At 37.6% G+C, this 23,905-nt stretch overlaps 1 protein-coding gene across 5 annotated transcripts in view; it reads left to right on the top strand.

The window, feature by feature from the left end:
• Positions 1 to 23,905, top strand: part of CNTN4 (contactin 4) — a 1,023,175-nt gene that overhangs the window by 390,918 nt on the left and 608,352 nt on the right. Inside the window, exon 1 of one of the 5 annotated variants that reach the window (XM_070359498.1) lies at positions 20,519 to 20,539. The exons of the other annotated variants lie outside the window; for them this stretch is intronic. The gene's annotated coding sequence lies outside the window, so the exon portion shown is untranslated. Of the gene's footprint in view, positions 1 to 20,518; positions 20,540 to 23,905 lie in introns of those variants that run through there. 5 annotated transcript variants of the gene reach the window in all.

The following is a 23,905-nucleotide window of genomic DNA, read 5'->3' as shown; positions in this document are numbered from 1 at the left end:
CAACCCATAGATTATTGGGACAATATAGCATAGTCATAAAGTTCTATACTTGATAATTTCAAAGTTTACTTTGAGAGATATTCAGGAAGTCAAAAATCTTACTTCTCTGTAAACTTCATTCGGTTGATTATGTGTGAATTATACTAAACAGAACTCTCCACTGGAGAAAACTGTTTAATATACATGCCCTATTATTTTCTGGTCATGATTGTCAGCTTGGCAAGGAAGAGAATGCGTAGCTACTTCTTTCTTTGATAAATTATTTCTAAATGTTATTGTGGGGACTTTTGCTGAGGATCTAGTCTTTTGGGTTTGTATTAAGACTGAAACTTTCTAGTAATTCCCTTTACTTGAACCACCACCTCTCTCAGCAGAAAGGAACCTAAAAGAATCCTTGGGAATAAAGGGAAGACACAAAAAGGTATTGTGTGTGAGTGGAGGTAGTTGGAGGGAAGGGCAGAGGGAGAAACAAAGGCTGATTAGAGAGAGAGTTTCAGGTAGACAAGCAGAGTGTATCAAACTGTTCTATGGATTGCAGTCTCCTGAGGACCAAGGAAAATAACAGTCTCTCGGTATTCTACATACATACATCACAAGGATGCTTTGAGTCACTGAGTCTCAAGTTGAAACTGGAAAACTGCATTTTATCAAGGATCCCAAAACTGTGGTCTATACTTGAGAAACTCTGCTCTAGAGGAGAAGAAAGGATCCTGTGTTCCATTTTTGATTCCTTCTCAAGGCAGCAGAGAATCCCAAGACAGATGGCTGTTTGTGGCAACTGCACTTACTCCTTCTCTCTCCCGGGCATCTAAACCTCCTGGAAATGACTTCCCCACTGAAGTCCATGATAACCCATTGATAGTCCCCATTGATAACCGTGTAAATCCTGTAATTTAGATTCTGGAGCATATAAGAATGAAAGAATTTTTTTTTTTTCTTACCTGTGTTCCTTAAAAAAATAAGTGCTATATAATGGGCACAGAGTTTCTGTTTGGGATAATGAAAAATTCCCAGAAGTGAATGATGGTGATGTTTGCACAACAATGTGTCTTAAATGCCTCTGAATTTTCTGTTTAAGTTGGTTGAAAGGTACGTTTTATGTAACATATATTTTGCCACTATACCTATATATTACAACAAAAAGTTTATTTACTTACCAACTGCTACTTTGGGGATTATTTTAGTAATCTCTTGGCATGATTCTTAATGAGAACTTCAGTGCAAAGACATCCACAAAGATTCACTGTTCACTAGTTTAGAAAAAATAACTTTTATTTCCTTTCATTTTAGTGTGAGCAAAGAGGTGAAAAATTTTAATTATGTTTGCTTTCATTTCATAAAAATTAATAGGATATCAATGCAGGTCTTAAACTTAAAATATCTTATTTCTTGAAACCTGAAGACTCTCAGTTTCTGGAATGGACCAGTGAGTGTCTGGGTTCTTCTCTGATGTAAAATTCCATAGGTCTATAGTTTACTTACGTAATTTATTTAACATTTTGTTATGAAGTATTTCACCTAACATACTGAGTATGCAATTCCTAACGGGTAAATTTGTGGAGGAGGACGTCATTGCTATTATTTGAAAGTGACTTGGTGCATGTGTTCAGACTGTGTTATGAGCAAGGTCAAAAAGTATCAAATGTGCAAGTACTTTGTAAAAGGCTGTCTGTAGGATATAACAGGGAGTTCAATCTATTATGTGTGCTTCAGTGCACGAAACCAACACCACGTGAAGCCGTCAGAGCATAGGACAGCCTCGCTAATCTCACTGCGGTGATTACTGCAGGTATATCCTGATCGTTGAAAATGAGAATCTATATTAGGACGCATCATTCTGTTGAGATATTAAAGCCATTAGAGAGGATTATAAGGGAATTTCACTTTGAATACTTGTAACAAAAGATAAAATGCGTGTGAAACACGTAGATTCTGAAAATCACAAACACCTAAGGCTGTTTTCTTGGAACAAAAGTATGTACATGTGAAACCAAGCCTACGGGCTCTGTGCTGCTCTCTTGTATTTTTATCTTTTACCAAGATCTGTGCATCTTATGTACCATGAAGAACCCTTCAAGGTGTTAAGTAATGAAATTGAGAATTCAAAATGAATGATGAAATTTTTGTGGAAGGGAGAGGATGGCAGTACTTTTTAAGGTAAAAATTTCAAATATCTACAATGATTCCTTCTCTCACTAGTGTTCTGAGTCCTCTGCTGTAGCGGAAAGGCTCTTGTTGCTATGGTATCTCTGAACACTGCTTTTGACATTGCTGGTCACAACTGTAAGTGATCATTTTACACGGGCATTTTGCTTGTTTCCATGTGAAAACTGGATTGATTTGACATGCACCCTGTCTCAAAATTTATTATTTACTTAATGCAAGACTCTACCAAAAATAAGCATATTATTTGAACAAAATGGTGCTTGTATATTAATTGTTTTAATGGCAGGCAGGGTTAACTATTTTCATTCCAGCTGTTATGTTCATCATGGGAGGAAGTAGAGGTCTATTTGTTCTTTTCCCAAAGCCCTAAATCTTCATTTCTTGCTTAAAAAGTTCTTATTCCATTTCCAGCTGCCAAAGCTCTCAGTCACTGATCTAATTTTAATATTCACATATGGGTATATGCCAATTTTACCTCATTTAAACAGTCTTAGAATATTACTAATACATATTTTCCACTGGATAGCTATTTTTTTTGAGGAAAAAAATCGTGGTCAGACCCTGACTACCAGAAATACCAAGAGTATGAATATTGATAAAATTCTTAAATTGGCACTGTTTCAGTAATACATTTACCTCTGAATCCTAAATTTTGTTGCAGACTAACATCTGCATGGGCCCGGCCCTTGCTTTAGCTTAATCTCTCAATGAGGCCTAGGAAACTGTGAATGTTAATTGTGTTTTCCACTGGACAATTACAACTTCACTCTCCAGCCATCTCCAGCATACTTTTTAGCTAGGTCCTAGTAAAATTGAATTCTATTTGCAAGATGAATTTTCACATTATATCAAGAGAATGATTTCCATTGTAGGACTGGGTTGTGTTTGAGATATTGAGACATTGTCTCTGAGCCACTATTTCCTCAAATGTGGGTTGTGATATATGATCGGTAATATAAAATAATATATATAATAATATCTGTAAAGTTCTGGGTAGAATACCTGACCGTGGAGGTATTGCACCCTGGTCTATCTTTATTGTGATAACTTTCCACAAATCTTGATAAGTTAACCCAAGTTTTACTTTTTTTAAATCAAATGGAGAAATGCTGTGTCCTTCTTAAAACTCTTCCAGTGTGTAAAGTAATAACCATTGACTTAGCCTCTTACATATTGCAATTATTTCCAATATTCCACTTTTAAAATTTGAACTAGTCTAATCAAGAAAACAATGAGTGATTTTATGAAGTATTTATTGTCGTTCAGTTTCTCAGTCATGTGTCTGACTCTTTGTGACCCTCAGCATGCCTGTCCTTCACCATCTCCCAGAGCTTGCTCAAACTCATGTCCATCAAGTCGGTGATGCCATCCAACCATCTCGTCCTCTGTTGTCCCCTTTTCCTCCTGCCCTCAATCTTTCCCAGCAACAGGGTCTTTTCTAATGAGTTGGCTCTCCTCATCAGGTGGTCAAAGTATCAGAGCTTCAACTTCAGCCTCAATCCTTCCAATGAATATTCATGGTTGATTTCCTTTAAGATTGACTGGTTTGATCTCCTTGCTGTCCAAGGGACTCTCCAGACTCTTCTCCACCACCACAGTTCAAAATCATCAGTTCTTTGGTGCTTAGGCTTCTTTATGGTCCAACTCTCATACCCATACATGACTACTGGAGAAACCATAGCTTTGACTATAAGGATCTTTGTCAGCAAAGTAATGTCTCTGCTTTTGCATATGCTGCCTAGGTTTGTCATAGCTTATCTTCCAAGGAACAAGTGTCTTTTAATTTCATGACTGCAGTGATTTTGGAGCCCAAGAGAATAAAGTCTGTTACTGTTTCTATTGTTTCCCCATCTATTTGCCATGAAGTAATGGGACTGGATGCCATGATATTAGTATTTTGAATGTTGAGTTTTAAGCCAACCTTTTCACTCTCCTCTTTCACCTTTATCAAGAAGTATTTAGTATTTATTTATTTATTAACGGACATAGGGAAAGCCTGCAAGTGATTGTCTGATTTTCTGGCAGGTCCTCATTCTGTCCCATCTTAATTCTAATAGTGGTCATAACCAAACATAGTTTTAATTCTTATTCTTACTTAATCTACTCCCAATTGTATGGATTATGCATCTTTTACTTGCTGCTTCCCTGGTGCTTCACCAGTTTCCTTGTTGGCTCAGATGGTAAAGAATCTGCCTGCAATGCATGAGACCTGGGTTTGATCCCTGAGTTGGGAAGATCCCCTGGAGAAGAGAACGGTTACCCACTCCAGTATTCTGGCCTGGAGAATTCCATGGACTGTATAGTCCATGGGGTTGCAAGGAGTTGGACATGACTGAGCGAGTTTCACTCACTCATGCATTTTTTTTACAGTCTAACACTTTTTGAATAACTTTCTCCTGGCGGCTCAGACAGTAAAGAATCTCCCTGCAATGCAGGAGACCCAAATTCTATCCCTGGGTTGGGAGAATCCCCTGGAGTAGGAAATGGCAACCCACTCCAGCAGTCTTGCCTGGAAAATTCCATGGACAGAGCAAACCTGGCGGCTACAGTCCATGGGGTCGCAAAGAGTCAGACACGACTAAGTGATTAACCCTTGAACAGGAAAAATACAGCAGATAATTCAAGTCTTTTGCTTTTCTTATGGAGATCTGTCATACAGTTAGAGGAATCTTCTAATACTGGGTCAGGTTGGAACCTCATTTGGGTAGAATTGTGTATTGTAATCAGAACATGCAATCTGTTGTTTGGATGTGATGCCATTTTTCAACCAGTTACTCAGTTGGTTTGTAGAACTTAGATGTTTCTTTTGAGTAAATGCAGAAATAGGCATTTATTCTCCTGACCCATTGTTTCATATCTGTTGGTTTACCAAACCAGTAGAAAATTCAAATGTTTAAATTCCTGATCCATGGGAAAATCTTCAAGTTTATGTCTTCGTGGGAAAATTAAATATGTTTTCAGTGTCTGAGTTTCTCTTCTTAAGCATGCTCACCCACCTAGTGGAAAAAAATACAAGATGTATTTGTGTTTATATGTGACAAAACATTTTTGACTGAAGATTTTGAGAGCAGTATTTCTATATAACTATTTACTAGCATAAATGTATTGCATGGGAGTGGCATTACTTTTCAAAGTACTTTGTAATTCCCTTTATGTTTAGTTATATATTGCTTATGTTTAAGAAATCATGATTATTGGGTACTTTTTCATTTTCCAACAATGTATTTTGTCCATAAATAAAATTATACAGCTTATTCCTTTTTGCTTCTCACTTCTTCTCTGAACTCTTGTTCATTCTGGAGTGGGTTGTAAATGCTACTCTTAACTTCACATCTACTCTCATTTCTGATCCTGTCTTAATATTATGGCTTCTTCCCAGCACACTTGTTCTGCTACAATGAAAGGCCAACAGACTTTGAAGCCCCATAACTTATTTCTCCCTGTCATGTTCTTTTGAAGGACTCTACACTAACAACTTTACCCATGGGAAAAAAAAAGAAGTGACTTATTGCCCACTTGATATTGGGTTATAAACAGACCTGTTATGGCTCTCTTCTTAGGAGTGTAGCACATTTAGAGTCCTGTCTATTTATTTGTTCAGCCTCCCAAATAAAACTAAAGAAGTTTAGTGATAATCCATAAGCAAATCAATGCACAGGTATGTAGCAAGCATCTGATAAATGTAAGGTTTAGAGTTAGATGCTTTGCAAAACTTCATGGAAGATACAATAGTCTTTGCCCTTAAGGCACTGCCACTTTTGTGAGGGAAAGGCTATATACGTTAGCTGCTCAGTCATGTCCAACTCTTTGCGACTCCATGGATGATAGCCCACCAGGCTCCTCTGTCCATGGAATTCTCCAGGCAGGAATACTGAAGTAGGATGCTATGCCCTCCTCCTGGGTTGGGGATTTTCCCAACCTGAGTCTCCTGTATTGCAGGCAGATTCTTTACTGTCTGAGCCACCAGGGATGCCCAGAAAGGATAGCATGTGTATTTGAAAGTTAACTTGCCCTGTAGGACTCTCTGTGGAGTATTGGATGAATTATTTTTTGTTGTTGTTTGTTTGCGTTTAATGAATGTGGCACCAATATCTAGAGTGGTAGGTATTCATAAGAGGTGCAGACCATTGGATGCCAGAGACAAAAAAGACAAGGAATATTGAGGAGATTATCCAATCCCCTCATCTTATAGATAAATGAGGGAAATCTCCAACTCAGTCCCAGAGAGTCATGATGGTTTTCAAAGAGCTACACTTTTGTTATTGACAGAACCAGGACTTGTTCCTAGAAACTATCAGACTAGATGTATTCAGGAAGAAATGAAAGCCAGTCCTAAATTGAGGTAGGAGGGCATGCAGAACATGAATGTGTTAATTAGCCAGATAACATTTGGAGAAAAATGTACATCAGTCTATCATGAGAAAGGGAAGATGGCAAGTGGCTAGCTTTATGCTTCCCACTTCTCACTTTATGTTCCCTAAAAGGATGGCATGCTCTAGAGCTATGGTAATTTTTTTTTTCATGGAAGTGAGTGGCATCTGTGTTCTCTCTTTTAATGAGGAAAAATTAGCATTTCCCTTCTGAAATAGTTAATTCTAGGAATAATGCTCCCTTCATCTTGTGATTATCCTTCATAAATGTTCAACTTGTAAATCATCAGTCTTTGTTGAATTAGAAGCCATCTGTCCCTCCAAAGGTGTGTTGGTTCACAGTATTCCAGAATGAGGTGATGATGGCATGTGCCAGCATGACAAATTAAGAAATTTCTCATCTGAGTGTTCTAAGTATTAGCAGGACATGGTGTCAAAATTGTCTGCCAGTGAACTTTTCATTAACCTTACCTGCATCTTGTATTAGAGGTTTGGATTTTACCTTTTGAGAACATTTATAAGGCGTCATTTTAGGTAAAACTGGATACAATCAAAACATTTCTTCTGCAATAGAAGAAATTTGTTTTAATCTGCATTTCAAATTCTACATTTGCTTTCATTGCCAAAGCCCTATATTGTCTTTGACTTCCTTTCTTTCTCAACATTTTCTCAATTTTCAAATTTTCAAATTTCATATTTGAAAGTCTACTTTAAAAGCTCAGATGTGGGACAAAATTTTGTTGAGTAATTTTGGTATGTTACAGATGTGAAGTATTTCTTTAGATTTTTAAAATTTGAATAAGGAAAAAGAACCTGAGTTTAAAAGTTTCTCCTCAGCATTCCAGCAGATAAATTAAGGGCAAGTTTTACTTAAATGTTAAACAAAATTATTTTGCAAATGGTAGAATGAAGAAAAGGTGGTTGTGATTAAAGCTAAATTACCATTGAGAAAATGTTGAGAAAGAAAGGAAGTCAAAGACAATATAGGGCTTTGGCAATGAAAGCAAATGTAGAATTTGAAATGCAGATTAAAACAAATTTCTTCTACTGCAGAAGAAATATTAAGATTTACCCAGAAATATATTTGACATTAGAATCCCCTAATTCTAATATGCGCTTCCCTGATAGCTCAGTTGGTAAAGAATCTGCCTGCAATGTTGGAGACCCCAGTTTAATTCCTGGGTCAGGACAATCCACTGGAGAAGTGATAAGCTACCCACTCCAGTATTCTTGGGATTCCCTTATAGATCAGTTGGTAAAGAATTCACCTGAAATGCGGGAGACTTGGGTTTGATCTCTGGATTGGGAAGATCCCCTGGAGAAGGGAAAGGCTACCCACAACAGTATTCTGGCCTGGAGAATTCTGTGGAGTACTATACAGTCCATGGGGTTGCAAAGAGTCAAACATGGCTGAGCGACTTTCACTTTAAGTTTCAATTCTAATATAAGGAAGATAGTATGGAAAGAACTGAAGAATTGTTTAGGTGCAGTAAAAGTTTAAAGTTGCCTCTTTTAATCTTTCCATGTTCCTTTCATCTATCTTGCAATATAGTTATTATGTTGTGCTTGTTAACAGTATTTATATTCTTCATACCAGCCTAAACATTTGTATGTGGGGTGAGGGATGGGCACCCACAGTAAGTCTTTAGTAAGTGACTAAACTAAATTGAATTGAAAATTGCTTCGCTAAGGTTCTTGAGACAGAAATTTTTGTAATAGCATGACAAATAAAAATAAGTAACTTTTTTGAAAAATGTATACTATTTAATTCATTCAAAAATGTTTAATGAGAACATCTTTAGGTACCTTGGATGTATCAGTGAACAAAATAAATGAATATTACTGACTTCTAGAAACATGCAAAATTACCCAGGCCTCTTGCCAAACCAGAAAATAAGGAAGCCATTAAAGGCAAATGGGATAATAACAGAGGACACAGATTCAACTTGCAGGGCTCCCCAATGGCCTAAAATGGGATAATTTGAGTATTAATAAGTAATGACTGTGATTGATTGAAAAATATTAAATATGTAACAAAACTTATTAGTCCATAAATAGCATTGTAGATAGATCCTTAGGTAGATAGTGTTTACAACAACAATGTGATATGATGGATTCTGCTCATTCCCACTTACAGATGAGAAGGATGAGACTTTAACAAGGTAAGCAGTTGGCCCAAGAGTGACCATCAGTATTAGTTGGGAATTCCAATTCTGGAGGGCTTCATTGAGAGAGCTGTGACAGTTCTATTGTATATCCTTGTGCTTAATCAGTCATCTGGCTTGACATCCTGATGGCGGGGTCAGGGGGAAGGCATGGATTCCTTCATCGTTGCGGTGTCTATTACTGAAGGACTCATACTGAACAGCTCCACTGGAGAGTTGCAAACCTTGGGAGGTCAAGTTAGAAAGTTTCTATAAACAAGAAGTATTAACCCCTCCACAGTCATTCTGACCTATCTGGCTTAAAGAGCAGATCAACCCTTCCTTGTGCACATCTCTCTGTGTGTGTGTGTTTCCTACTTCCACAATTTCATTCCTGAAACTTGCTCTCTCAAGATAAATGATGAAGGATATGGCGCTGATCGAATCTGAAAGTAGCCATCTTCTGAATACCTGGGACTCACAAATATCTGTTTAAAGACTGATTTGAGACAATTCTATTTGATTTGAATATATTCTAACAAAATTAAAAACGATTATCACTACTTAAAGAAAAACAAGAAAGAATAAATACAGAATTTGATAAAAAACATTATCAGCAAGAGGAGACTTTGACAATAAAATGTGCTTTGTAATTTCTCATTTCTGACTCTCTTTAATATTTATTGTATAACATGATGTTATTTATTGCTGCACATAAAAATGTACTCTAGAACATATGTGTATGTCTGTAGCTTAAGTATATAATTCAGCATATTGATTACCAACAAATGGAATACATGGAGCCCCATCCACAGTCAAAATGGAGATCAAGTGAAGAGACATGGCACATAATATTATTATTTATTGACAGGTATTTTTGAAAACAAGTTGTCTTTGATAGAAGTGTTTGATAAAAAGTATCTTTAGAAATATAACCCTAAAATCAGGTAGAACAGATCTCATCAGCCATCTCCTGTGAACTTATTGAGGAATGAGCCCTAAGAAGTTAAGTGACATGATGTGTAAGTCACTCACTTAGGAAGTAGCACAGTCAGGGTGCACTAATGTTAGAACTACGTCCTAACCTACTGCATTTCCGAAATTCTCCATCTCCACCAGTGGCACCACCATCCACTCTGGTCAAGCTGGAACACAGTATCACTGTTGAGTGTTCCCTGTACCTCTCGGCTCACATGCAGTCAATCTCCAGTCTGTCACATCTCCTGTCAAATTGTTGACTGTAGCTGTCTGGTTCATCCCTTTCATGATGCTTCCTTGGTATCTGTGGTTTATTGGTTCCAGGACCTGTCACAGGTACCAAATCCACGAATGCTCAAGTCCAGTTGTCAGACCTCAGAATCTGCAAAGTCTGCATCAGCACATTCAACCAACAATAGGTTATAAACACAGTATTGATACATCATCCATGGTTGGTTGAATTTGAGGATGCCAGACCTGCAAATACAGGGGGTCTATAGTGTATTGCTACCTTGTTAAAACTTCAGTATTTCTCTCCTAATTTACTATGATAGCATACTAATTGGTCTCCTTGCCTTTAATCTGGCTTCTTCATTTCAAAGAAAATGGTTCTGAAGTGCAGACTTGATTATGAAATCACTGTATTATTCGTGGTCATAGGTTGCCATTACATAATAGAAATGATCCAGGAAACCAGACTTTTCAAAGCAGTGAATTCTCTTTTGGTTTTGGACATTGGTAGAAGAGAAATAAAAGATCCCAACTGTGTATAATTCTAGGGAATGTATAAACCCAAAAAATAATAAAACAAAAAAAACACAAATAAAATGCCCTTCTTTTCCTCCCTTCCAGGTCCCACCATGAATCCCCACACTTTTGTGTGTTAAGTAGGTCAGCTTTGCTTGTGTCAGTACGCAGAATTCAGGGTGTTTGTTAATAGGAGGAGGGGAGCTGGGTGTCTCTGTCTGTAAGTGTCTTGTCTGGGATCCATGGACAACTGCTTACACTCATGTACATAGTTTCCCCTTACAGCATGACTGTGATGGCACACGCCACATAACAGGGTGCACACATCCCCACCTAGTCTAGACTCCACCCGCCTTGCCTCCTTTCACCTCCCTCCCTCTTTACTATCCTATACCATTTGCCCTGGCCGTAGTGAACATATTTTAGTTACCTGAAAGCTATGCTCTCCAATAATATAGCTGCTAGCCACCTGTTACTATTCAAGTTAATTAAAATCAAGTGAAATGAAAATTTCAGTGCCTGAATCGCCCTACCCTTATTTCAGATGCCCATTGGTCACCTGTGGCTGATAGCTACCATATTGGACAGCACAGATTTTAGAACAGTTACATCATTAGAAAAAGTTTAGTTGGATACTAGTGCTACAGAGGTAAGTACCCTTCCTTGCCTTTGGTCTTTCTCACCAACCTGCAGGTTACTGGCTAACTGAGGTTTCATTTTCCAAGCCCCACTTAATTACTTAACTCCTCCTGGTTTCACATGCTGAGGTTCCTTTCTCTGTGGCTTCAGCGTAGGGTATCTTCTTTCCCTTCCCAACTTGCCAGTATTGATTAGGTTCCTTCTCTGTGCTGTACTTCGTACCTAGGGCTTCCCTTAGCATAACGTTCCATCACAGATACTGTAATTGTATGTGTACTTGTCTCTACCCCTATCAGATACTAAATCCATGTTTCTGGCTCAGTCTCACGTTCGGGTATGCAGTTGATGCCTGGCACTTTGCAAGAACTCCATCAACTTTTGATTTATAATGGATTCATTTAAATGTTTATTTTATTTGAAATAGGCACACTTATTAGAATAAATATATTTATGATTTTCCGTGAATTGAAGCTTTTTAAATTTGACTGTTATAAAAGTAGAAATTAATTTTCTTAGAGATTGGTCTTAAGAAACTTATCCTTAAGAATCTGTTACTTAATGTTAAACCCATTTAACCCTAAGCTGTACAGTAATGATGCTGATGATGATGTGGTTTTCATTATCATCATCATCATCATCATAACAGGAAATCTAAGGAAACATAACCATAAGCCTCACATCCAGTGAAGGAGAAATAAACTACATTTAACACAAGTCTGCTTATGCCAGCCCATGTGAGAAGCCCAGAATCTATTATAATTAGAACAAATCAACTGTTTTCATTTTTCTGTGTTGCCTTCTAACACTTGACTACATGAATGCATAATTTGACAATTGCTTCCCTAGCTCAGATAGTTTCTATTTTTAGCTTCAACATTAATATTTCATCATAGATATCCACCATGGACAGTATAATTATTTTTAATGGCTGCACTATACACTATCTAGTAATGACAACATAATTTACTTTGAAATTCACCCATTACTTTCTGGGTATTAGGTTTTTTTCAGTGTTTTCTATTTTACATAGCACTGAATATTTTCATGCAAGCAGATCTTCTTATTCAGAGAGATATTTTACCTTAGGCTAAATTGCTTAAGTGTAAAAATCTATAAAATTAATGGGATTTGAAAGCTTTTGCCAAATATTTTCCTATGAGTTTGGGGATATTGTCATCATATTTAATTCTTTTTTTTTTTTAAGTGTAGTAGGGCAAAATGGATCAAAAAAGATTTTTTTAAAAAATGAGTATATGTGGGAAATAATTACTTTTTATTGAAAACTATAGTGTTATTTTCTATCGCCACTATTGTGTTGACAAAAAAGAAATTTCAAGAGAAACAAAAAAGATGCCATTCATTTTATTCTGTTGTTTAAATAACTATTCTTTTGTACACTGTAGTTAATATCCCCTTTATAAATTTGAGGTATTCCTGCTCAAGGGGTTAAAGATATGACATTAATGTCCTGTCACTCCGTGTGCAGTCGGGTCTAGTGAGCCCAGGAGCACAAGTGAAGTACGTATTCACAGTTTAGCTTTGATGGAAGCAATTTACTTTTCTTTTCTCTCTTGGGACATTTTTATATTTTGTTTTACTTCAAAACATGACAAAGATGTCCCACAGATGTGTATTAATACTATCTTTTGTATATACTCCCTTCCCTCAGTCTCCCATATCAGTTCTTTTTGTATTAATACCTATTTTTGTTTATTTAACTGGCATGGTTACCGCTTTTTGCAGTTTAGGATATACTTTTCTGCTTCATAATAACAATAATAATATGAAATTAGCAAAAGTAAATAGTAAAAAGACCTAAATTTATTGACTATGTAGTATGTGCCGAGTACCACTCTAAGTGCTTTGCAGGTATTAATGTTTTTAATCCTCAAAGCAACACTATGATGTAGGTACTCTTTTTAATCTCCGTTGCAAATATTGGAAGACTGAGTCAAAAGAGAGGTTAAGTAACTTGTCCAAAATTGCACTAACATTTAAATTTACAGTCTGTTTATCTGGGTTTCCTGTCCTTAACTTGCATGCTATGCAAAATGGAGCAAGTCTATTTTTAAAAAAATATTTCAACTAGTTACCTGTGAAATTCTGAAACATTGACTGTAAAATGTATTAAAGGTGCTCTTTAATACTAATTTGAGCTTTTGTCATTTGCAGCAACATGGACAAACTTGGAGGGCATTATGCTAAGTGAAATGAGCCAGAGGAAGACAAACACTGTATGATATCACTTACGTGTGAAATCTGAAAACAAAATGAACTAGTGAATGTAACGAAAAAGACTCACATGTATAGAGAACAAACTAGTAGTTACCAGTGGGCAGAGGGACAAGATAGGGTTAAGGGATTACAATGTACAAACTCTCACGTATAAAATAAATAAACTATAGAGATACAGTGTACAACACAGGGAAGATAGCCAATAGTTTATTAGAACTAGAGATGGATTATAACCTTTAAAAATTGTAAGTAACCATGATGTACACCTGAAACTGGTATAGTATTGCACAACAACTATACCTCAATAAAAAATATGTAATTTATGATGGAATTTTTAGGATACTCCCCAAATCCTTTCAGAATCTCTGTTCGGAATGCATAAGTATTAAATGGCTTGAGAATCAGTCTGGATTTATTCCAAGTAAGTCACACAAGATTAATCTCCCTTCTATTCATGACTGGTATACTAAAGGACGGCTTTTGGTTGGGACACCTGGCATTCAGCAAGATGTGGGGCAGCAGAGTGAATGGCATCCTTGGGGAAAATGTGGATGATTATTTCTAGCTGATACTGTGAGCATGTGCTTTCTCAAATGCTTGATAATTCTCATGAAACTAGAGGCAGAGTAGGTTAAGTATATTGGAGTGGAGCCTGCCTGTCTGGCTTCAGAGTTTGGCTTTTCCACAGCACACTTAGTCTTTAAGTAAATTTCTTTGTTTCTCCAATCCTCAGTTAAGGATGCCGACGTGTGGCATCTACCTCCTACAATTGCTCTAAGGGTTAAAATAGATTACTGTGTACAGTGTTCGCATAGTAAATCCCTAAGATGGTATACCACTCAGCAATAAAAAGTTACAGATTACTAATACATCCTACAACATGGACGAACCTCAAAAATATTATGCTAAGTGAAAGGATTCAGATGTATTTTGATTCAATTTAAATGGTCTGTGCAATAAAGGCCAATATAGGGAGACAGGAATTATACTGTTTGTTGCCTGGGACTGAAGATGGACATGGACATAAAGGATTTCTTTCAGTTCAGTTCAGTTCAGTCTGACTCTTTGTGACCCCATGAATTGTAGCACGCCAGGCCTCCCTGTCCATCACCAACTCCCGGAGTTCACTCAAACTCACATCCATCGAGTCGGTGATGACATCCAGCCATCTCATCCTCTGTCGTCCCCTTCTCCTCCTGCCCCCAACCCCTTCCAGCATCAGAGTCTTTTCCAATGAGTCAACTCTTCGCATGAGGTGGCCAAAGTACTGGAGTTTCAGCTTCAGCATCATTCCTTCCAAAGAACACCCAGGACTGATCTCCTTCAGAATGGACTGGTTGGATCTCCTTGCAGTCCAAGGGACTCTCAAGAGTCTTCTCCAACACCACAGTTCAAAAGCATCAATTCTTCGGCGCTCAGCTTTCTTCACAGTCCAACTCTCACATCCATACATGACTATTGGAAAAACCATAGCCTTGACTAGACAGACCTTTGTTGGCAAAGTAATGTCTTTGCTTTTCAATATGCTATCTAGGTTGGTCATAACTTTTCTTCCAAGGAGTAAGTATCTTTTAATTTCATGGCTGCAGTCACCATCTGCAGTGATTTTGGAGCCCTCCAAAATAAAGTCTGACACTGTTTCCACTGTTTCCTCATCTATTTCCCATGAAATGATGGGACCAGATACCATGATCTTAGTTTTCTGAATGTTGAGCTTTAAGCCAACTTTTTCACTCTCCACTTTCACTTTCATCAAGAGGCTCTTTAGTTCCTCTTCACTTTCTGCCATAAGGGTGGTGTCATCTGCATATCTGAGGTTATTGATATTTCTCCCGGCAATCTTAATTCCAGCAGGATCTCTTTGGGGTGATGGAAATTTTCTAGAAATAACTTGTTGGTAATCATGCAGTTCTGTAAGTGTGCTAAAAATGGTTGAATTGTACACTTAAAGCAGATGAATTTTATGTTTAAATTGTACTTCAATACATTTTTTAAAAAACCCTAAAAATAGCATTTAGCATAGTCAATGATTGTTAATACCTTTTCATTATTAAATTATTTTTAATACTCTTTATTTTCCATCTTACCTAAAGTGAAAGATTCTGGGAATATTCCGTAGGACCCTGTACTTGGCTGGGCTCCATCTGTATTTTATCAACTGTTTTGGGTGAAGACATGCTTTCACATTTGTGAATGACACAGCTAGGAGGGATAACTAATAGAATAGAAGCCAGAACCAAGATTTGGAATTGTTTTGACAGTCTGAAAAGCTGGGCTAGTACCAGTAAGATGAAATTTAACAAAAATAAATGTAAAGTCTGGCACAAGCTAGCTTCCTCAGGCAGTCAACGAGATATAAGCAGCTGGCTTCTAAAGTTGCTATTAGCCTTATAAAAATGTGTTTGCCTGTTAAGAGTCTCAGAAAATCTAGAAGATTCAGGCCAAAAGGGAGGCTTCAAGTATAAATGGAACATTAGGTTTGTAGTAGAGTCCCATCTGGAGAATCCATGCTTTTTGTTCACATGATGATAATAATAATGATTATAGTAATGATTATATTTATAATGATATTATACAAAATGATAAAATCCAGTGCTTACAATGTCAGTAGCTTGTGTAAAGTGCTCTGTGTATGTTATCTCATTTAATACTTGTAACAACCCTACAGAGTATTTTTATCTCATTTGTATGTACAGACATGAGTCTTCCTGAGCCTAAGTTAAATTGTAACTTATGAAGCAGTCCTAATTCAAGGCCCATGCTTTCAGCATTAAACTCTGCCTGATTTGCCATTAGAATTCCTTATAAACAGAATATAATTCTTAAACCCTATAAAGTAAAAAGGCAGAAGCAAAGAGATCCATAGCTTATGCCTTTTGGGGAGAAATCACTGATGTTTTGTCCAATAGTAGGACTGGCTTATTTTAGTTCTAATCCTCTGGGAGGGACTTATTCCCATCACTGTGTTCTGAACAATGCTCCATCTAATGAACTGTGTGAAAGGGCTGGGGTGTCACGGGCTATGGCCATTCCAGCAAGAAGAGAGTACACTCAGTAGGAACAGCGGCTTAATAAAAGGCTATTCGTAGGCTGGAAAACAAACAGGAGATGTTGCTGAAACATAGAATCTGTTTTTATTTTTTTATTTTTTTTTAGAATCTGTTTTTAAATTAGTTTAAAATCATTGCTTGGGTATTGATAGAGAAGAGGATGTTTGAATAGAAAGTACACTAACTGGGAAGTTTGCTTTCAGATAGTGCTTCCTGGTTTATATTCAGTAATCTGAGGAGGGGGGAAGGTCACTGTGTGTTTATGAAAAACATAAAAGATGAAGTGCTGACTTGAAACCCTTTTATTATAAAGAAGAAGGGAATTGCATTGGCACCAAGTCAGAAAGGTACATACTTGGTGTTTTTTTATTTCAGAGTGTGATACACACAGGTGATCTCAGTCTGAGATGCCATGTAGATCTGGAGATCAGAGGGTTAGAAGTCCACCTTTCAGTTCTGTCACAGATTGTACACATGCATTGCCAATGACTCTCAAATTGTTTTATTTTTTAAAAAACTAATGAATTAAAATTTGAAGTTCACTGATATGCAGATGTCTCTTCTTATTTAGCCCTTAATTCCACTTAATCATTCATTTTTACTAAATAAAATCATGATCACAGCTTTTTCAAGTGGCTGTAATTTTCCCCCTCCATACCACTAACAGAAAGTGGAAAATGAAAGTGAGAGGCGCTCCGTTGTGTCCAACTCTTTGCGATCCCATGAACTATAGAGTCCATGGAATGTTCCAGGCCAGAATACTGGAGTGGGTAGCTCTTCCCTTCTCCAAGGGATCTTCCCAACCCAGGGATCAAACCCAGGTCTCCTGCATTGCAGATGGATTCCTTACCAGCTGAGCTACCAGGGAAGCCCCACCAACAGAAGGTCATATTAACTATGTAAGTTCTCCTTCAGGTTCCCCCACTTCCCGGCAGGAACAGAATCCTAGATCATCTTTCTGTCTTCATGTCAGTTTGGCAACAGACTGTGAGTATAAAGTCCCAGCCATTTCAGCATATTTATTTTGTCTCTCCTTTAAATGTCCAAAAGAACATACATTTCTATTTTCTTCTTGAAAAGGTTAAAGTTAGTATTCAGATACTGTTGCCTATCATTGCCATTTCCTTTGCTTTGAAACAAGTTAATTTTAAGCCTTCCCCACTTAATTCGATAAATTAACACTTTTAAAATTTCACATTGGCTGGTTCCTGTTAACACAGACTAAGTGTAGGTAAAACCCACTGTGTGCTTGCACACAAGATTTTAGCTTGCAGCACGTGCTTGTAAAAATCCATTAGTGTAAGAAGAGTATTTGCAGTTCTTTTTAGTAACAAGCAACTAGTAACATATCTGCAATAATCTGTCTCATAATGGTTTGGGATAATTTGGATTTGGGTAAGTTTTCCTACTGTGTAATAGACATTAATAGAATGGGGAAATGGAATTTCTAAAAATCTCTCTTTTGTAGTATAACATTTGATGATGGTAGCTGTCCACATTCAGGTTGCTGCTGCTGCTGCTGCTAAGTCGCTTCAGTCGTGTCTGACTCTGTGTGACCCCACAGACGGCAGCCCACCAAGCTCCCCCGTCCCTGGGATTCTCCAGGCAAGAGTACTGGAGTGGGTTGCCATTTCCTTCTCCAATGCATGAAAGTGAAAAGTGAAAGTGAAGTCGCTCAGTCGTGTCTGACTCCTAGCGGCCCCATGGACTGCAGCCTACAAGGCTCCTCTGTCCATGGGATTTTCCAGGCAAGAGTACTGGAGTGGGGTGCCATTGCCTTACTGCCTCTAAATTCTTAACCTATAGAAGAGCATATTTGATGTGACTGCTATCAAGACACTCATATGAGTATATAACAAAATCCTTTTCCCTTTGACATTTTAATTTCATTTTCCATTACTCTAGCTCTGTTAACCTGCTAACCTGTGACAATAAATACAATTCTATCACTAGATAGAAGTCTTTTGAGTACAAATAAGTTGTAGTTTATAAATTATGTCTGCATTAAATGGCCTCTGGTACTAGATTGGCATGTAAATCTTTGTGTTCGCCTAGAATGCAGTGACTCTTGTTACAAGTTATCCCTTGTGGGGAGCCTGGGAAATATTCCCAGGGAATTGTTGAAAAAGATGCTTGCTCCCAGGGCTTACTCTCTAACTCAGTTGGTAAAGAATCTGCCTGCAATGCAGGAGACCTGGGTTTGATTCCTAGGTTGGGAAGATCCCCTGGAGAAGGAAATGGCAACCCACTCCAGTATTCTTACCTGGAGAATCCCATTAACTGTAGCCTAGGATCGCAAGAGTCGGACACGGCTTAGTGACTAAACCACCACCACCGTGCTGGCTCTCAGGTGCCCCTAGTGTTAAAAAAAAACCCCTCTTGCCAATGCAGGAGACATAAGAGATGCTGGTTCAATCTCTGGGTTGGGAAGAAGAGGAAATGGCAACCCACTCCAGTATTCTTGCCTGGAGAATCCTGTGGACAGAGGAGCCTTTTGGGCTACAGTCCATAGGGTCAGACAGAGTCAGACACGACAGAAGCAACTTAGCATGCACTCATGTGGTGCTTCTAGATCAGGACTACACATCCCTTGCTCGGTGTGATTCTTGTCTCCTTCACTTAAAACCATCTCTAGAGGACAGACAGCTTCCAGAAGCAACCATGTGAACCATTGCAAGGCTGTTCACAGAAGCAAGCTCTGCTGACAGGCTGTGCTATGTATAAGATAGTGGATATAGCTTGTAATAGTCTTATGAGTCTTACGTTTAGTTGACTCTAGGAGGAACCTCTGGCAGGTATTAAACACCTGATAAGAACATTATTACCATGTTAGAGAAATGTTTGGATTTTTGATTGATTTGATGGTATGGTAAAAAGCAGTTGTGCACTTCACTAATAACCCTGTATACTAGACAGCAAAAGAGACACTGATGTATAGAACAGTCTTTTGGACTCTTTGGGAGAGGGAGAGAGTGGGATGATTTGGGAGAATGACATTGAAACATGTATAATATCATGTATGAAACGAGTCGCCAGTCCAGGTTCGATGCATGATACTGGATGCTTGGGGCTGGTGCACTGGGACGACCCAGAGGGAGGGTATGGGGAGGGAGGAGGGAGGAGGGTTCAGGATGGGGAACACGTATATACCTGTGGCAGATTCATGTTGATATATGGCAAAACCAATACAATATTGTAAAGTTAAAAAATAAAATAAAAAAGGAAAAAAAAGAAAAAAAAAAAAAGAATCACTAATACATTGAGCATAGAACCTAATTTAATTCTTGTAGACAAATAAAATATATATTTAGGTCTCCAGTTTTACCCCCAGATCAATGTCAGATACTTAATAAAAAATATTATAAAGCACCAGAAACACAACTTAAAAAAAATGAAAATTTATATCTGTTAAATATTTGCTTTGTCTGAATGCTAGTTTGGTTGACTGTTTTGTTGATGTTGTCCCAAGTTTTTTTTTTTTTTTTAAATTTTATATCATTTGGATACAGCTATAAAAGAATGGATTAACTTTGATTTCTGATCATTGGTAAAGTTTTGATCATTTAACCATCTTACCAGAATGGGTACAATTGGCCATTTGAAGGGTGGCTGAACCTAAAGTTAGGGCCCTTGTTTTTTCCAAACTATTCTCCAAGATTATATAAAATAACATCTTTAGATCGTTGTTTTTTCAATCAGGTTATAAGATCATTTCTTCTTATAAATTAGATAAAAATTTGTAGCCTTTTTGAAATGGTGACTACCAAATATCTGCTATCTTCTTCCCACTTTCTTCTTTTTGGAAGTCCACCTGGTGATTTTTTTGTTGGGGAAGTCTCTATTTCTAAAAATAGTTTTAGTTTATTTAAGCATTTCATTTCTGAACCTAACTCCTTTCTCAGCTTGTTTGGAAGTATGTTTATCTGTACTCCAATGTACTGACTTTTACAAGTACTGCCACTGAGGTTCAGGGTAGGGTATTGTTTAAAGTTAACCTGAAAAAGTAATAAGGCAAGTTACAACTTTGTAAAGAAACTAAATTCCTTCTTCTCCTCTTTCCATCATCCAACCAACCTACAAGAACCCATCCCTGCATCCATCTACTCTACAACTATTGGTTGCCAGGGAATTTAGAGATGAAGATACAGAATCCTTGTCTTTAAGGAGCTCACAATCAAAATCATTGCCTCAGATATATCAGCATTTTCAGGTACTCTTTAGATGACTTCCTTCAAACTAAAATAAAATGTGTATCTGTGTATAATTATAATGCAGATGCATATAATCACTCAAAAACTTTGTTAGCATTTGAGGAAAGGTTTCCCTCTTTTTTCATACAATGGGTTCTGTGACTTCAAGAAAGTTTAAAAGCCTTTGGCTAGATGTTTCATTGATATTGATCTCTTTTCTCCTTTGTCTTTGTAATTTAAGAATATATGAGAAACTGGCTTTTATTCTTTATTTTCAGTTTCTAATATGCTATGGGATTTGCCACATACAGAGAGGTGGGAAGAAACAATATCAGCATTTGGCAGTAAATTAATTTTTGCAAAAGCAAATGTACCAGTAGCTTATATTTGTTCATGAACATAAATTTGTAAAGTTAAATTATGACTCAGTACATTTTAAGACTGCACATTGAGAGAAGGTTTAGCATACCTGTGGGTCAGTATAGATAAAAGACACCTATAGTTTCTTTTTCCCTCCTTGTCTGTAGCTTACCAATTAACACCCCAAAACAATTAAAATATCTATAATTATCCCTAATACAGATTTATTTTCTTGGGCATTAGCCAAACTGCACATTTTACAATCACTTCCCCTCCAAGCACAACCATTGGTAATTATCTAAGATGTTTAGATTCAAAGGCTTAGCAATTAACAATCTAAGTTCATATTTGCTAGGAAAATGCACAAAACAAGTCTGAACTGTCAGAGCTTGTGTAGACTTCTCCTTGCATTAGTGCATTGCCATTCCCTTCAGTTGAAATGGATGCTTACAAGTGAGAAAAGCAACTAACATAATGTTATTTAAATTGAATGTAGGCTCCATTTTTAATAATAGATAGTCTGGAATCATAGATAAAAAGGAATGATAAATAATACAATAGAATCCAAATCATTCATCTTTGCATAGCTCTGCAGAGACATGCTGATTTCCATCAAATATATTCCTGGCATCCAGCCTTGCTTTGTTTTTGCAGGTTTTTTTTTTTCCAGTGAGTTTTTATGTTGAAATATTTTCCACATTAGCATGGATAGACTCATTTTCCTTTTTGGTGAAATACTGAAATATCTCAGTTTAACAGATCAGCTTGGAGCTTTTGCTAATCTTGAGAGGATAAGAAACTTGTTAAAAATTATTTTTGCCCTCTCAACAAAAAGCATTAGATGTTTTGGCATTCTAGAATTAATATATTGAATCTAATGGAAGTCGTTGTAGTGATTATAGCTGTTCTCAAGCCCCACCAAGATTTGAGTAACAAAACAGTAAAGTTGCATCATTTAGCTAGTTTTCCTCACTTGAAATAAGTTGAGGAGGAGAGGACATCTGAAGGAAGGAAGCCCCTACTCCCTATTTATTTTTCCATCCTGGTAAGCTAAACCTTGTTTTGCCTGCCGGATGAAATTTCCCATTTCCCAGATGAGGAAACAATGGAAATGGTGACAGACTTTATTTTCTTGGGCTCCAAAATCACAGTGAATGGTGACTGAAGCCATGAAATTAAAAGATACCTGCTCCTTGGAAGAAAAGCCATGACAAACCTAGGCAGTGTGTTAAAAAGCGGAGACTTCACTTTGCCTACAAAGGTCCATATGGTCAAAGATACGGTTTTTCCAGTAATCATGTATGGATGCGAGAGTTGGACCATAGAGAAGGCTGAGTGCCAAAGAACTGATGCTTTCAAATTGTGGTGCTGGAGAAGACTCTTGAGAGTCCCATGGACAACAAGGAGATCAAACTAGTCGTCTGGAAAGAAAATCAACCCTATATAATCATTGGAAGGACTGATGCTAAAACTGAGGCTCCAGTACTTTGGCCACCAGATGCAAAGAGCGGACTCACTGGGAAAGACCTTGATTCTGAGTAAGATTGAGGGCAAGAGGAGAAGGGGACGACAGAGGATGAGATGGCCGAATGGCATCATTGACTCAATGGACATGCATTTGAGTGAACTCTGGGAGATGGTGAAGGACAGGGAAGCCTGGTGTGTTGCAGTCTATGGGGCTGCAGAATTGGACAGGACTTAAGAGACTGACTTCCCTGGTGGCTCAGACGGTAAAGTGTCTGCCTACAATGTGGGAGACCTGGGTTTGATCCCTGGGTCGGGAAGATCCTCTGGAGAAGAAAATGGCAACCCACTCCAGTACTCTTGCCTGGAAAATCCCATGGACAGAGGAGCCTGATAGTCTACAATTCATGTAGACAGAGTCAGACACGACTGAGCGACTAAACTTAAGAGACTGAACAACAACAGCTGAAATGGACAGAAACACAGAAGTTACTTTTTAGTTTCCAAAGTACTCTGTTCTGAGGCGTTTGAAGAGTAATTTCATATGTCCATTCCATACAGGTTTTAGAGCCTCCACACTCTAAAATAATACTGGTTGTATCAGTTCCTCTGAAGAAGGCCTTTTCTACATGTTGTTAAGTTTTAAAGCTATTTATATAGAGTATAATGTTTTTGCCTAGAATAAGCCACATACTCAGCTGTTTAGAAAATGATGAAATTTCATCTTTTTCTCCCTCCCCCTTCTTTTCCTTTCTTCCAGCCTTCTACATTTGTTTTCTTCATTTTCTCTAAGAAATATTAGGGAAAATCCTCTAAGGATCAAGGAATACTCTGAACAATATTGGTCCCACCCATCTTGCTTATTTGACCTTTGTTGTAAGTAGAACATACATGTGTGTGTATGTTTGTTATCTTCACAGACTTTCCCGCCGTGTTACTTGTGTCTCTAAACAAGAATAGGGAAAAAGTAAGTAGGGGAACATGGAAGTCATAACTGATTATATAATATTTTCCTAGGCAAAGGTTGCTGAAGTAGCAGAGTTAGAATTATTATTTCTTCACCAGGAGAGGGGGAAAAAAATCTCTCAGCTAACAGGTGCTAAGACAAGAGCATTCTCTACAGAAAAGAAAAGCGGGGGGCAGGGGAGTGTTAATCGTTAATCATCTGTACTAAGGTCTTTTTCACTTGAAAGGTACATATGCACCCGAGGATGACTTTGTGCTTGCGGCAGGATGCACTTCCTTCCAGGCTCAACTGGTAAACAGGGCTGCTCATCCTAAACCTTTGGCTTTCTGCTTTGTCTCAGCACAAGAAACCCTGATGCCCCCTCTTATGGTTTCGTGTATTTTTCATTATCACCTAGCCAGTCTCTGATCATGCTCAGCTGCTTGCCTAGGTTGTCTAGGGTGGTTTCTAAGGGAGGTGCCATTAATCGTCTTTGTTAATGTGTTGCTTATGTACTTGCATAGGATTTCAGAGGTCTACATAAAATTTATTTTTCCCATAAGCCTTATTTTTAGTGCATAATTTTACAAAGAGTGAGGTCTTTCCAAAACACGTC

Source organism: Bos mutus, chromosome 22 (assembly GCF_027580195.1).
Source record: "Bos mutus isolate GX-2022 chromosome 22, NWIPB_WYAK_1.1, whole genome shotgun sequence".
In the NCBI taxonomy this organism is placed as follows: Eukaryota; Metazoa; Chordata; class Mammalia; order Artiodactyla; family Bovidae; genus Bos; species Bos mutus.
Note: the sequence above shows the minus strand (reverse complement) of the source record. Positions and strands in the feature narration are given on the sequence as shown.